The sequence below is a fragment of the Galleria mellonella genome, unplaced genomic scaffold, assembly GCF_026898425.1.
Source record: "Galleria mellonella isolate WM207_F2 unplaced genomic scaffold, CSIRO_AGI_GalMel_v1 utg36, whole genome shotgun sequence".
Lineage (NCBI taxonomy): Eukaryota > Metazoa > Arthropoda > Insecta > Lepidoptera > Pyralidae > Galleria > Galleria mellonella.
This window is the reverse complement of record NW_026442086.1, coordinates 5,870,761-5,886,333: the sequence shown is the minus strand read 5'-3', so window position 1 is coordinate 5,886,333 and position 15,573 is coordinate 5,870,761.

Sequence of the window (15,573 nt, the reverse complement as noted above, 5' to 3'; positions counted from 1 at the left end):
TCATTCCTCGACTATTAAGTTCCCTTAGTAGTCTCTTACGGTATACACGGGAAAGGAAGGCCTATTCTATACTAGGACCATACGCCAGTTATTTACCATTCTCATCATATCAGCTTTTAACTGTCCACTACCGAACATAAGCCTCCCCCTTGGAAATTCTACCAATACTTGCCACACTTTTCAGGCGGGTTGGCAACCGCAGTTAGGATTTGGAGATGTTTTAAGAGAGATACGAGTACTGTTGCCCATCTGTCGCCTTCCCTTAGTCGCCTCTTACGACACCCACGGGAAAGGAAGGGGTGGCCTATTCTGTGCTGGGACCACACAGCTAACGCACACATACGCACTCAAATAATAGGAGCAATAGAAAACCAATATGATTTAGAAACTTTGTCCATCTGTTTGTTTGTTCTGGCATCACGCAAAAACTACTACACCAAATTGGATGTATCTTTCACTGTTGTATTCCTGAACGTTTAAATTACAAACTGTTGCATTTTATTTTGATACGTCTTCTAAAAGTGATCCATTTCATTAGTTTTCCCACTTATGAAATCTGTGCGAAGTAGCCAGCAGAAAACTAGTATTGAACATAATGTAAAGATAAATTAATGACCATTTAAAATATTATACGTATATCAAATTTCATTTTTATTACCTTGAGAATAAACCACACTTCACCTTATATAGTTGTAATACGAATAGAACCTTACAAATATTTGTATTTCTTAATATTTATAATTAAAAATAACAAATATTATTATTTAACCAGAGGGTAGCCTTATTGTTATAACAAGATAATATATAAGCATATTTTGCTTCACAACAAGCAGTCTTTTGCTCTACAAAGACAAAACAGAAAATTCATACATATTTGTCACGCCTGTCTCCCATTAGGGTAGGCAGAAACAATGGAACGTCAAATGCTTCGATTCAAACAAACCTCTTTCGTTTCTTACACATTCATTTAATACATTTATCATTATTTATTTATTTATTCATTAGTACAAATATGTGTACATGGCGGACTTAATGCTAAAAGCATTCTCTCCCAGTCAACCATAAGGAAGTGTCAGAATACTCGAATGCGGTACTACTGATTATTGATATACATACACACTAAAATTACATATATAAACGAATAAATATATATGAATAACGAATATACTTACACATATATGACATATACTATATTATACACGAAATTGAGAATAATATAAAGCACTTACTGCACGGATAAAGTAAAAAAGCTATTGCTTGCCAAAATATATCAAAATGTGTAAATTATTATTATTACACTTACCATGTTTCTGGCAAATTAATACTTATTTCATTTCATAAAAAACCATTTAATTGGAAACCTTTTCCTTAAAGAAATCGCTTATAAATTAAAACATTTATTTGTGTTAATTTAAATTACCTAATATCCAAGACTACCTCAGCCTGTCATCTGTAAATTCCTAATTCATTAATCTCCCGCCAGTCGCTCCGACCCGCCATAAATCTAACAAATTTTTATGACCTCAATTTATATTTCTCGTCAACCAGCGAAATGGTGAAATGATGTATTTATGTAGTAAATCAACCCACACCTAAGTGCCGGAATATTCTCATTGTTTTACTCATCATGATTTACCGCGTATAAGGTAATGTCACTTTTGTTCTGTCAAAAAAAGATATCTCTTTGGAATCGTTATAAAATTATATATATGTAGGACCAAATACTTATTAAATTTTCTTTCTATATCGATTATAATAATAACAACAATCACTTTTGTTGTTTATTTGTGTTATCATATATAATCTATAAGTATGTATGTATATTTATATATATCTTTTGATGGGTGAAAATGGTATGGTATTCCCGCCTACGCTAACGGAATACGCTGGCGGAGCACCAATGAAGGGTGATAGATGAGAATGAAAACAGGCCAGTTAGCTTATCATGATGAATTCATCAGGAATTAATCATGATAGTTTCCAGGGAGAAACGACCTGGTTGCTAGCAATGAGATTCTTAGTCTCCATTACTAACAATCCCTTTCCCCCCAAAGTATATTTATATTTGTAGGTATGTTTTTGTGACATATATTTATATATTTACGTAATATTTGTTTAATGTATTCATGTATGTATATTTATATAATCATAATGTGCAGTAGTTCTCCATTTTATGTGTTGTGCTTTGTAAGTATATCGATACGTACGTGTAAATATTTATTTGCAACAATTTTCAATTTTTGTCACCGCATAATTAAATTTCTGTTTTGCCAAAGGTTGACTGCGAGAGAATGCTATATAGTATTTAGTCAGACTTTTGAACCAGACAATTTTTTGTAACGTGATCAATAAAGTTTAAATAAATAATTAAGAATTATTAAAATCGATTTACAATCAGTAAAGATATTGAATGGAATAGAAAAGATATATAAAAGAGATAGAAAAGAGAATAGAAAAGATAATCTTTAATCAAATATACTTTTCACAAGTTTTTCTAAATCGTCATATTTATCCAATTCCGAATATTGGGTAAAATATACAAAAGACAAACATAAAAAAGACTTTATTTATATATCATAATTAACTGGTCACCGTGTAGTTCTGGAATAGAATGGGCTACTCCTTTCTTTCCCGTGGGGTTCGTAAGAAGTGACTAAGGGAGGGCGAGGGATGGGCAGCAGCGTCCCTCTTAAAACATCTCCAAAGTCTAGCTGTGGTTGCCAATCCGCCTGCCAGGCGTGGCAACTACTGGCAACCCCCCCCCCCCCAACCGTCCCCAAGAAGGAGACTTCTGTTCAGTAGTGGACAATTAATGGCCGATATGATGATGATGACTGCTCCTGTAAAACCCCTTACATGAATATTTATTAACTATCTTTTCCACGTACAGATTACAGAGTACCTTTCAATTACAATTTCACTATATTTTAGTAAAATTTAGTATAATACTCGTATGTAACCATATACACCTAATAATTAACTAATTGAATTCGGATTTCCCAAAATTTAACTGTATATTTAGACAACTGTGTAGTAATTATGGCTAATTGGAAACATGGCTTCATTTCTCAGCGTGATTGTGCATTTAGCGACCCATCCCAACCCGCAATCACTAATTAGGATTGCGAACCAAAAAATCCAACCTCCGTCCATCCAAACCATCCCTGTCGAGGGAGGGGAAAAGACTTTAAATGGCAACACAGACCAATACATTAACCAGTAATTAGGTAAGTAGCCAATTTACAGATGTACTTTTATGAAGCGTGTAGATGTTTGATGTATAAATTACAATCAAAGAAAATCTTTTGCAAGAGATTCTACTGTTGTAGTTATATTATTATTTCGGACGTTAACTGCCCACTGCTGAATGTAAGCCTTCCCATAATGAGAGTTTTGCCAGTAGTTGCCACACTTGGCAAGCAGTTTAAGAAGTGTTTTAGAGATATTAGCTACCCGTCCCTCGCCCTACTGTTGTAGTAGACATCCATTCTTAATTATTTAGGTATATTATTTATATATATATATATATATACAGTTCAGTAACAATCATTTTGTATACCACAAAGGTGGCAAGCAAGCATATATACAGCCCGTCTAGTGATAAACGGTCACTGTATCCTTGAAACGTTTGCAACAGTTTTCATGTCACGTGCGCGTTACTGACCCTGAAGAAACATTAATTACCGACTTATTAAAGAACCCCATACTGTAGTCTCTAATGAAAACCGTGGCAGAGAGCTGCATACGAATATTGCAAATAATGTGTTGAAATTCTAACATTATAATTGTATTATAATTCCATTGATATACCAATTTAGTTAAATTATATAATAAATTACCCACTGCATTAAAAACTATTAAAGATTGGAGAATTTTGAAAATAAAACTCTTTTGTTGGAAAGGTGCATCTACTCAATTGATGAATTTTAAAATACTCTTTTATTATTTTATGCCTTACTGATGACATTTGTAAATTAATTGTAATGTTATTTTTTGACAATTATTATTAGTTATTTTGTTGCTTCATATTTTTTTTTTGTTTTGTTATATTTTACGATATCTTCTTGTCACTTGCAAAAATATTCAACACAATCCAATATTGTAACAAATAAAATAAATTGAATTGAATTGAATGAGGTAAAATCCATTATACGAACATACTCCAATAGTTGTATGAATGTCACATAAGTGACAATCGGTGAAAGCTTAACGTTACATAGTGACATGAACGTTGAATCGAATTATAGTGTGTATCAATAGTACTTAACGAAAACATAACCTAATTTTGTTGAAGTTATCACAAAAATACTCTCTGAATGAGGTTCTTTTTTATGCAACTTAGAATGAAAAACAAGCTGCCGGCCCACCTAATGAAAAGTGGTTACCGTCGCCCATAGGCATAAGCAGTACCATGGACATAACAGAGTATACTGTTTCACCCATGATACCTCCCATGCGTTGTCATTCCTGAGGACTAAGGTGTCTTTTCTCTGTAGTCAATAAATTTACTGCCATATTCCACCCTTCAAACCGAAACACAGCCATGCAAACACAACTGCTTCACGGTAGAAACACGAATGGAACAGAGGTATCCAAGCAATCGACTTTTGTACAAAGTCTCCCTCTGGTAAGTATAATGATAAATTAGACAAGATACAGCCTATGTTACTAGCTGTTAATGCACTTTCTCTAAGTAAAAGTATTTTTAAAACTGGTTAAGTATTTTTTGAATATATCCATTACAAACAAAACAACTAGTCTTTCATCTTTTTGATATTAGTTTATGTAATTTAAGTTAGTTTATTTATGTAATTTTTTAAGGACTTGTTTTTGATATTCATAGCACGTAGATGTAAGGTGTGTATGTAATAGATAATATTTACATATTTGTATATAATATATATAAATATATATATATATATATATATATATATATATATATATATATATATCATCATCATTATTTCAACCAATATCCATCTACTGCTGGACATAGTCTTCCCCATAGACTACCATAAGGAACAGTCCTAAGCCACCCGCATCCACTGACTCCCTCTAGTAAGGGTCATCCTACACTGCGTTTGCTCATGTGAGATCGCCACTCATGAACCTTTCTTCCTCATTGACCTTACAAAAATCAAATATTTCCTCTTTATAACAGTTTAGTTGATATAACTTAATATACATACATAAAATTACGGAGTGAAAACTTTTTCTTTTGAATAGGTAAGTTTATTTTCCGACAAAATATATTTAAATGATAAATTATCACCGTTATCTATTTATGCCACACCTTCGTTATACGAAGTAAATTAAAGCAGTACAGCGGAGAGTTTCCGCCGCTTTGTACATAAAGCGGTGTTTTGAACGATTTATTGTTATCCTATTAGGAGAGTACGTACTTTAGAACTCGCAAGTTCTGCGTGAAATAATTATAAATCTTGCTAATTTGATAAAATTACGAGTATTACTAGACAATATCTTGACATGGGAGATATTTAAGAAATATAATATGTATTGGAGGTCTTCATAAAGGGAGATACTTAAGAAAAATAAATATTAGGGGTCTTAATAAAGGTAGACATTTAAGAAAAATAAATATTAGAGGTCTTCATAAAACCAATTTAAGCCTAAATGATAATTTTTAGAATTTTTGCCAGTCTATCTCTCAGTATGTTTGTTCTAGCAATACACGAAAACTGCTATACCAAACTGAATGAAGTTATTATAGTTGTAGTTTGAAGGTCTAATACAAAATCTGATGTATAGTTAATCTTGATACGTTATCTAAAAGTTGTCTATTTCATTAGTTTTCCTATTTCTGAAATCCACGCATATGAAGTAGCGGGCAAAAACCTACCTAGAATGTACATAATACATTTTTAATTAGCATCCTTTCTCTTCCCATGGATATTATTAGAGACGACTAAAGGAACTTAATGGTCGAGAAATAGGCTATAACATCCTTCTTCGAACAATACCAAAGCTTAATTATGGTTGTCAACCCATCTGCCAAACGTGGCAACTACTGGCAAAACCCTCCAAGTAGCAGTAGACAGTTAACGACTGTATTATTGCAGGATGAATTAAGATGACAAGGTTATTACAGATGTATATTTCATCTGGCTTGTAACTGATTTGGAACTGAGTTATTAACAAATAAAAATAATCTTATAAACTAAATAGAAATACAGGAAATTAAGATTTATTATCTTGTGGCGGTGTGATCCCGGCTTAGAATAGGCCACCCCTTCCTTTCCCGTGGATGTCGAAAGAGGCGACTAAGGAAACATAATGATTGAGGGATGGGCGTCCTTCTTAAAACATCACCAAAGCCTAAATGCGGTTGCCAATCCGTCTGCCAAGTGTGGTACCTACTGGCAAAACCTCACAATAAGGGGAGACTTATGTTCAGCAGTTAAAAGCTGATATGATAATTAACTCCGTGGTGCCTCCTGCTAGATAATGGACGGAGCTCTGGCGACCGAGCAAATGGCGGAATAACCATTCAGCTACCCTGATCTGTTCAGGGTCGAAGAGGCTACAGCAAGCCTACGAGGCTAAATACCTCGAAAATGACTGGTGCAGAAGGAAAGGGGAATGCACTGCACTATTTTTCCCAAGAAATCCTATGAAAGTGAAAGACACCTTTCAAGGACACGACCTTTAGAAATGAAGAGGACGAAGAGAGATGATGATGATGAGGAAACTTTTTAATAAATAAACAATTTCCTTACTGCACTGCAAGCATAAACATAGATATAACTCTATATAATGTCATATATAAATGAGACCGACCAACGAATACAATTAATATGGAAATCTTTCACATACTATTATTGTATTTACTTTCAATACAATCCACAAAGGTTAGCAGTACATTTAAAAGAAAAAGTCGGCATATCGTTTCTTTTTGGCCACCATCCAGATGTCGACTACCGACGCTACCATTAACGTCCAAAAAAACCTATTATTTTATTCAATTTGCTCAATAAAATATATGTCATTTTTAGTAGTACGTACAAGAAATGCTGAATATTCGTATGTTCGTAAAAAAAATGCTACAGACAAGCAGAAACGAAATAAAAGACCGATTTGTAAGGAAAATAAAATTTATGGTACTGACAAATTGCGCTCAAGTGCTAGCGCAAATAAACGCATTCAAAGAGCAAATGTAACGAATCGTTTGATACAGACAAAGGGTACTGAAAATAAAAAAATAAATAAAATTATGACAATAAAAAATATACATATATACCTACCTACATATATATATATATATATATATATATATATATATATATATATATATATATATATATATATATATATATATATATATATATATATATATATAATGTACATTATTAGCTCGTTTAACATTACAAGTTGTATAAAAAAATGATCGCCTTCATCATATTGGCCGTTAACTATCCACTGGTGAATATAGGACTACCCCTATTGGGAAGTTTTGCCAGTAGTTGCCACGCTTGGCAACCGCAGTTAGGCTTTGGTGATGATTTAAGAAGAACGCTGCTGCTACACCCTCGACCATTAAGTTTCCTTAGTTGCGTCTTAGAACACCCACGGGAAAGGAAAGGGTAGACCATTCTATCTAGGGGCACACATGGCAAAAACTTTTACATTTATACAACTTATAAAAAATAGAATAACAAAAATTTACACAACTTGAAAATATTTGTAGATATTATTTGTAAATATTGTAGATATACATTAGAAATATACATTATTATTTTCATTATATCAACTTTTAGCTGTCCACTGCTGAACATAAGTCACCCTCTGGGGTTGCTCGTACTAGTCACGCTTGGCAGGCGGATTGGCAACCGCAGTTAGGCTTTAGAAATGTTTTAAGATGGACGCTACTGCCCATACCTTGCCCTCTTTTAGTCACCTCTTACGACATCCACGGGAAAAGAAAGGTTAGCCCATCGCATGCACCACACCACACATTGTATGGACCACACAAAATGTTATATATAATATGAGTTATATTTTAATCTTGTGATATTTCTACAACCACACTGTTAATAGATGTTTATTTTTATAAGAACAAAATGTCAATCAAAGTTAAGCATTTAACTAAAATAATTATTTATTTATATTTAGAAATAAGAGTATACTAGAAGTGGCACAAAAAAATTAAAACTTGACTCACACAAATATAAACTTTGTTATTTTTTTAATCTTCACTACTTCATAACTCCGTCAGTTATACACCAATTTGAAAAATTCTATTTTTATTTGAAAAGATATACTTGCAGATTAGTCCTATCGAAGTATTATCAAAATATGTTCAATAATTTAATTATTAAATCCAAAATAACTGATTTTACTATGAGTGAAGTTGGTTTTTTATTCCGTTTATACCTAAAAACACACATGTATATCTTTCAACTGTTTTAAACAATTTCAAAAAGGAATATTATACACGCGATATATTCGTTAATTCTAAACTGAGGGCCTACCATGAAATGTTTTCCGAAGTTTCGGAGCCAAACGAAACACAAATTTGATGTCTAAATTACATAATACATGCCGTTTGGAAATATTAAAAATGTTAAAATATTGTTGCTTTGGACTTTTATGATAGGATGTATGACGAATGAAATGTTAAACACCATTTATTGGTCCAATTTTGGTATAAACAAAAACACGAAATTGTGTCCGAAATTTCAGAATTTCATTTCATAGTAGATCCGCTGATTTTTATAATTATTTTTCAATTCATCTAATTTATTTATGCCGTATTATTTATGTCACAATAGAAATCACTATTTTGTTTCGAAGGAAACCATTAAATTATTCTGCATTGTAAAATATTCATATTTTACGCACATCCATAAAAACTCATAAAACACACTGTAAATATTATGTGTAGTAGTAAAAACAGGTGGCTTTTATGATGGCACTAAAACCTCAGAGAAATGGATCACCATATTCCTGATGGCACATTCAGCATGCCGCGTACAAAGATCTCTCATGCATATTTAATGGCGTTTTAGGTGAAACACTCGAACCTCAGGTGTTGAATGAAGTGGGAACAAAATTTCCATTTTAAAACTAACTAAAATACGACCAGCGATTAAGACAGGTGCTTATATTTTCGGAGATCTGAATATTTTTGGAGCTCTAAAAAAAGGAATATTTTTTTAATTTTACTGAACTAAGTGTCATTTTGCGGAAATTCATATCGTAGATTTTTAATGGGTGAAAATGGAATGGTAACCTCGCCCGCACTATCGGTATACACCGACGAGGAACCAGTGGAAGATAATAGGTGAGAAAGAACGCAGGTCAGTTGGCCCACCATGATGAATTCGACAAGAATTTATCATGATGGCTTCCAGGGGTACCGCGTGGAGGTCGACCTGAGAGGGCATATTCCAAGCAATGGAGCTATTAGACACCATTACTAAAAATCCCTTCCCCCCTCCATATCATATGTTAGTTGATTAGAAATATTTTGTTTAATTCCGCTACCATTAGTATGCGTATAACTGCCAATATTTGGGGATTAACAATATTATTGTTAGTAATATGCCGTGAAGTCCCTACATAGAATGGGCTACTGAAGGGGTGGCCGATTCTTCTTTACCGTAAGTATCGTAAGATCCCAGCATAGAATCTACTCTTTTCTTTCCCGTGGACGTCGTAAGAGGCGACTAAGGGCCCTCTCAAAACATCATCAAAGCTTGACAGCGGTTGTCAACCTGCCTGCCAAACGTGGCAATTACTGGCAACACTCCCCTTATGGAGAAGGCCTATGTTCAGCAGTGGACAGTTTACGACTAATATAATAAAAAATAGGTACTTTAGGTCAACGGTTTCGACTTATCCTAAACGGTTGCATGACAATTCAGAATGCATTGCCCTGTCTAGACACATCCGTTGGACAACTGGTAGAATTAGTTGAGTTTTTAGACTGTGCTGTTACTGATACTGCACTACGTCTGCTGAATTAATGTATTACTTAATTAATATGTATGTATTTAAACTGTGCTCTTGCACACGTACTTACGACCACATCCAAATGGCGCACTCAGCTTAATTCGCCCCCCTCCCTCGACCCGCTCCTATTAGAGTCAATAGAAATTTCACATCTAATTGCTAGCAATGTATCATGTTAGATCGACCTCCGCGTGGTTCTTCCTGTAAATTATCGTGATTTATTTTTAATGGATAACGATGGAATGTAGTATGGCAACAGTGAAAGACGATAGGTGAAAATGAAAGCAGTTCAGTTAGTCCATCGTGACAAATTCAATTCAAATCATAAATTCCAGGAGGGACCGCGTGGAGGTCGACCTAATAGAGTATATTGTTATCGATGGCAATGTTAGATCACATTACTTACAATTCCTTTACCCCCATCAACGTAATTAATTCAAGATGAAGTCAAAACAATAAGTCTGAACTTGATTTTACCCTTTTGATATGGGGGAAAGGATTGTTAGTAATGGGGAGGTTAGGCCCCATCGATATACCTTATCATGTCGACCTCCACACGGTTTACCCTGGAAACCATCATGACTAATTTACCTTGACTTGACCTGACCTACCTTTTCATCCTCGCCAATCATCTCTCACTGGAGCCCCGCCAGTGTATACCGATAGCGCAGGCGGGGTTACCATTCCATTATCTATCAAAAAACCATCATAATATGATGATACCCTGATGATAAGTCATTCCTCACTAGCACCCCATTAACGCATACATATAGCGCGAGTAAATATCATATAATGAGCCCACGATTTCATTTCATCCCATAAGAAACCAAACCTTAATACTATACCGTACCATAGTCATTCTTATTGGCACATACGTAAAAATATATTTACATAGTGTGACAAGTGTTAGCGAGAGCTGTCATGGATAACATATTAATTTGTTTTAATTTCATTGACGCATTTAATTAACGATTGACCCAAAGTAACGATAGTCAATGAATTCGGCGAATCCTTTTGGGACCCAACTGACCGAAGCTCTGAGGCCCTTTCAAATAGAGTAGACTGTATCCGCATAATAATTATTGTAACAGTAACTAGTTACTGGCTGCTACTATTACTACCTATTACTACCTATTACTAGTTGTGTGTACTCTAACATAGCGAACCTTTAATGGAATTGCAAACTGAAATAATGATTCGAATATCGTATTTGGAATTTCCGTATTCGATATTCAAACGTAACAATTAATTTGTATTTTCAGCCAACTTCAAAAAGATAAAGGTTTTGAAATAGATTGTATTTTTTTTTTGTATATTTGTTACCCCATAACTCCATTAATTCTAAACCGAGGTTTATTTCGAAACGATAAAAAAATATATCAAATCGGTTTAATAGTTTAATTTTTAGATCAAAATAACTGGTTTTGTCACAATTGAAGTCGGTTTTTATGAGGTACAATCTTTAATTATTTGTTTAATGGATTGTTATTATTTTCTTTAATATTAATATTTTTTTAAATTTTTTTTAATCTGTGCACCGCCATTTACTCTCACTGTTTAGCGTAATGGTTGACTGGTAGAGAATGCCATCAAGCATTAACTTCGCCCGATAGATATTTTCCAATGTGTGCAAAAGTATAAATAAATAAATAAAATAATATTAAAATAAAATAATAGAATAATATTGTTTTTGGCATTTGGTAAATGTTTTGGTTGATAACTACCATACTGCATGTATTTTATGAATAAATAAATAATTTTAAATCTTCTTTTATTCATTTATACGAGAGGAAGGTTTATTCCTGTGTTGAACACATATTTTTTTTTTCACAATTGAAATCGAAAATCTTTCTTATCATAATTCTATATCGGTTTATCCATAGATATAGAATATTTCCTTATAACTCGGTTCAAATACGAACTATGAGAATTGTCGATGATCCCAAGCTCATAGGCGATATCGAGCCCTTATGTCTAAGTCGAGACTTTGCCTTCCTTTGCGTGTACCGCTTATATAATTGATTGTATTCGGAGGAATTGTTTGATATGATGCCTACAGCCATCTTTTATCATCGCAATGTTCACCATCGACAAGAAATTAATATTTATTTATTTATTTATTTATTTATTTATTCATTAGTACAAATATGTGTACATGGCGGACTTAATGCTAAAAGCATTCTCTCCCAGTCAACCATAGGGAAGTGTCAGAATACTCGAATGCGGTACTACTAATTATTGATATACATACATACTAAAATTATATATATAAACGAATAAATATATATGAATAACAAATATACTTACACATATATGATATATACTATATTATACACGAATTTGGGAATAATATAAAGCACTTATTGCTCGGATAAAAATAAAAAGTGAGCGTGAACGCTTTTTTTGAAAGACGGTTTAGTCGGTAGTCTCTTAATGGCATCAGGATAATATTCATACGCTTGAACCTTAATGGTCGCATACAATTTAGTTTTAGAGGAGTTCTCTTGCTAGACGCTCAGGCTGTGGTATAAACTCTATGTCTTAAACAACGATTATAGGTAAGTAAAAGATTGGCCCAACTTAATCCAATAAAACCTTTTTTTCATCAAATTCCTTCCTTTTTACCTATCTTTGTATAATATTTATTATGAAGTAAACAAACAGAATAACGTAACGCCATTGGTCATAAACCAGGGATCAATTTTTTCCCTTATTACCCACTTTATCGTTTCAATAACCGATGTTTACACAATAAATGACCCAACCTTACCTGCTTACCATGAAAATATGTCTCCGAGGCTCTGCACACAACACACAGTAGTATAACAACGCTATAAAATATCGAAAAACGCTTCGAATATCTATAAAACATGTTATGAACTTCGAGGGAATGCCTTAAAGTTTAGAAACCGTGTCTCGCATACAATCTCAGGTAGTAGGTACCTTTCATTATGATAAAATATGACAGTTTCTGAAACTTCTATATATTGATTGTTCTTATAAAGCTAGACATGCCCAATTTATATGTTGATCCTAATATATCTCGACCATGTCACCTGTTTATTGCAGTTCAGTTGTGCAAAACAATATGGCAGATGGTTTGTAAGAGACGACATTTTTTTACAAGAATAAGATAAGCACCACATAAACATACCAATCGACTGATCCTCAATCTAGAATATTCTTTGTTTTGAAGAACCAAGCAACGAAAATCTCAGATTATAGGTCATATATACCTGAAATTAGAAGGTTATCTCGAAGTAGCCCACAATGATCAGGTATGCAGCGATATCATTTCGATGTTACGTCACTTATTGGCATGATGATGATATCAGCTGTTATTATCCACTGCTGAATATAGACCTCACCCTAATAGGAGGTTTTACAGTAATTGCTACATTTGGCAAGCGGATTAGCTATCGCAGTTAGGCTCTGGTGATGTTTTAAAAGTGACGCTGCTGTCCATCCCTCGACCATTAATTCCCTTTAGTCCTTTTTATTTGTACTACTATTGATTACGATATCTTAAAAAAAAAATGATAAAGAGATTTCTTGAATGCCCCTGCTGGTATTGCAAACGTTCATAGGCTATGGTATAAAAAAACTTGTATAATCCAGCCAATTATTTATTTGTTTATGTTTTCATTGTGTTTTATTGAAACAGTATAGGGTATTCTGTGGTATAGATTAACAGAGATTTCACAGAATGCCAACCAATAAACGTAATATAGTTGATGCTTAGAGAAATTGAGCGGAAGCGAAACGAAATGGCTTCGCTTAGCTTCTAACCTATTAACATTAAGGGACGCTCCCTGACTCGGGATGTTGGTAATTTTAGGAGATACCAACCAGCGAATACTTGTTTTAGGGTTATAATTTGTAGAAGTGCTTAGATTATATACAAATGATATTAAAAAAATGTTATTTCAATACGATAGAATTACTAGAGTAAAATATGAAAGTTCATATATGTTACAGCTAAATTTATTAATTCTCTACTGTATATATGTATTATTTTTTAAATTTCTTCCAATTTCCTGAAATTTCATTACTAACAATAGCTTTCCCCCCAGTATACTTTATTATGTTCATGCTACTGGTTATGTCTATAGGCGACAGTTATTACTTTCCATCAGGTAGGCCATTCTAAGTCACTTAAAAAAATATTACTCTTGCCAATATAAAATATTAAAACGTTGAGAGTTGTCAACATCAGCAAATTATCGATTCCTGTGCAACAACATAAAAATCGAATATATATCGATAAAATCAGACATCCTATTTATACTTTCAAATTAAAATAGTGATCGCGTTGGCAGGTTGCATAACGAGAATCCGGCACGTTGTTTGTGCAGCGACACGAGTGAATGAGCTTTTGTACGTATTTGTACTAAACTATAACTACCAAAGGGAGACTTTGTACAAAAGTCGATTGCTTGGGTACCTCTGTCCCATTCGTGTTTCAACCGTAAAGCAGTTGTGTTTGCATGGCTGTGTTTCGGTTTGAAAGGTGGGATATGGCGTGAATTTACTGGGTACAGAGGAATAACACCTGAGTCCTCAGGAATGGTAACGCATGTGGGGTATCATGGGCGAAACAGTATACTCTGTTATGTCCATGGTACTGCTCATGTCTATAGGCGACGGTTACCACTTTCTATTAGGTGGGCCGTCAGCTTGTTTGCCATCCTAAATTGTATAAAAAAAAAAAAAAAAAAACTAGTGTTGTCTAATAATCTCTCCTCAGTCGTATACTCTTGCGGTCGTTGTTTTTATAATGATAATGGATCGTCGATGAGGCCCTCCTTAGCGACTGAGGTCCTCGCAATGCGTCTCCATCTAATTCTGCTCACAGCCGAGCGAGAACATTTCACAATAGACTGCTCATAATAGATAAGGCAGAAACAATGGAACGCCTAATGTTTCGATTCAAACAGACTTCATTCGCTTTCTCTACATACATTGATATCTTTATTCGTACTCACCAGTTATAGGTATTTTAATTTGGCCCTTCTTTAGCACATCGCCTATTTGATTAGCATACGTCATTCTGAGGTAGTCCCTATCAATATTTCCGTTCATTCGTGTTCTGTAAATCTCTTTCGTAATTCCTGTTTGATTTATACTCTCCAAAGATCCAAATCGACGCAACATGGATTTCACTGTATATTAATCGATAGTTTGTAAGTACAATACTAATTTATAGCGAAGCAAAACCAGAGCAGGTTGTTAGTAATCGATTATATTAATGTTTAATCAATATTAGTGATACTATGATAGTTTACAGGTACAAGATACAAGATTACTTATTACATTTATAGATAGATAGATACTCTTTATTGATTTCTCCAAAAGATTACAATTACGAAATATATGAAAGATTTTCAAAATTTTATCAATAAAATTTCGTAAATCATTATATCAATAATATAGATCAATACTATCGATAGACCAGTTTACATTTAAATTACTCTAGTTGTACACTTTATAGATTCACTGATAGTCGATTGTTTAGCAACACTATCCTAGTGCTGCAGACGTCTACAGTGACCGTTTACCATCAGATAAGCTGTATGCTTATTTGCCACATTCGTGGTATAA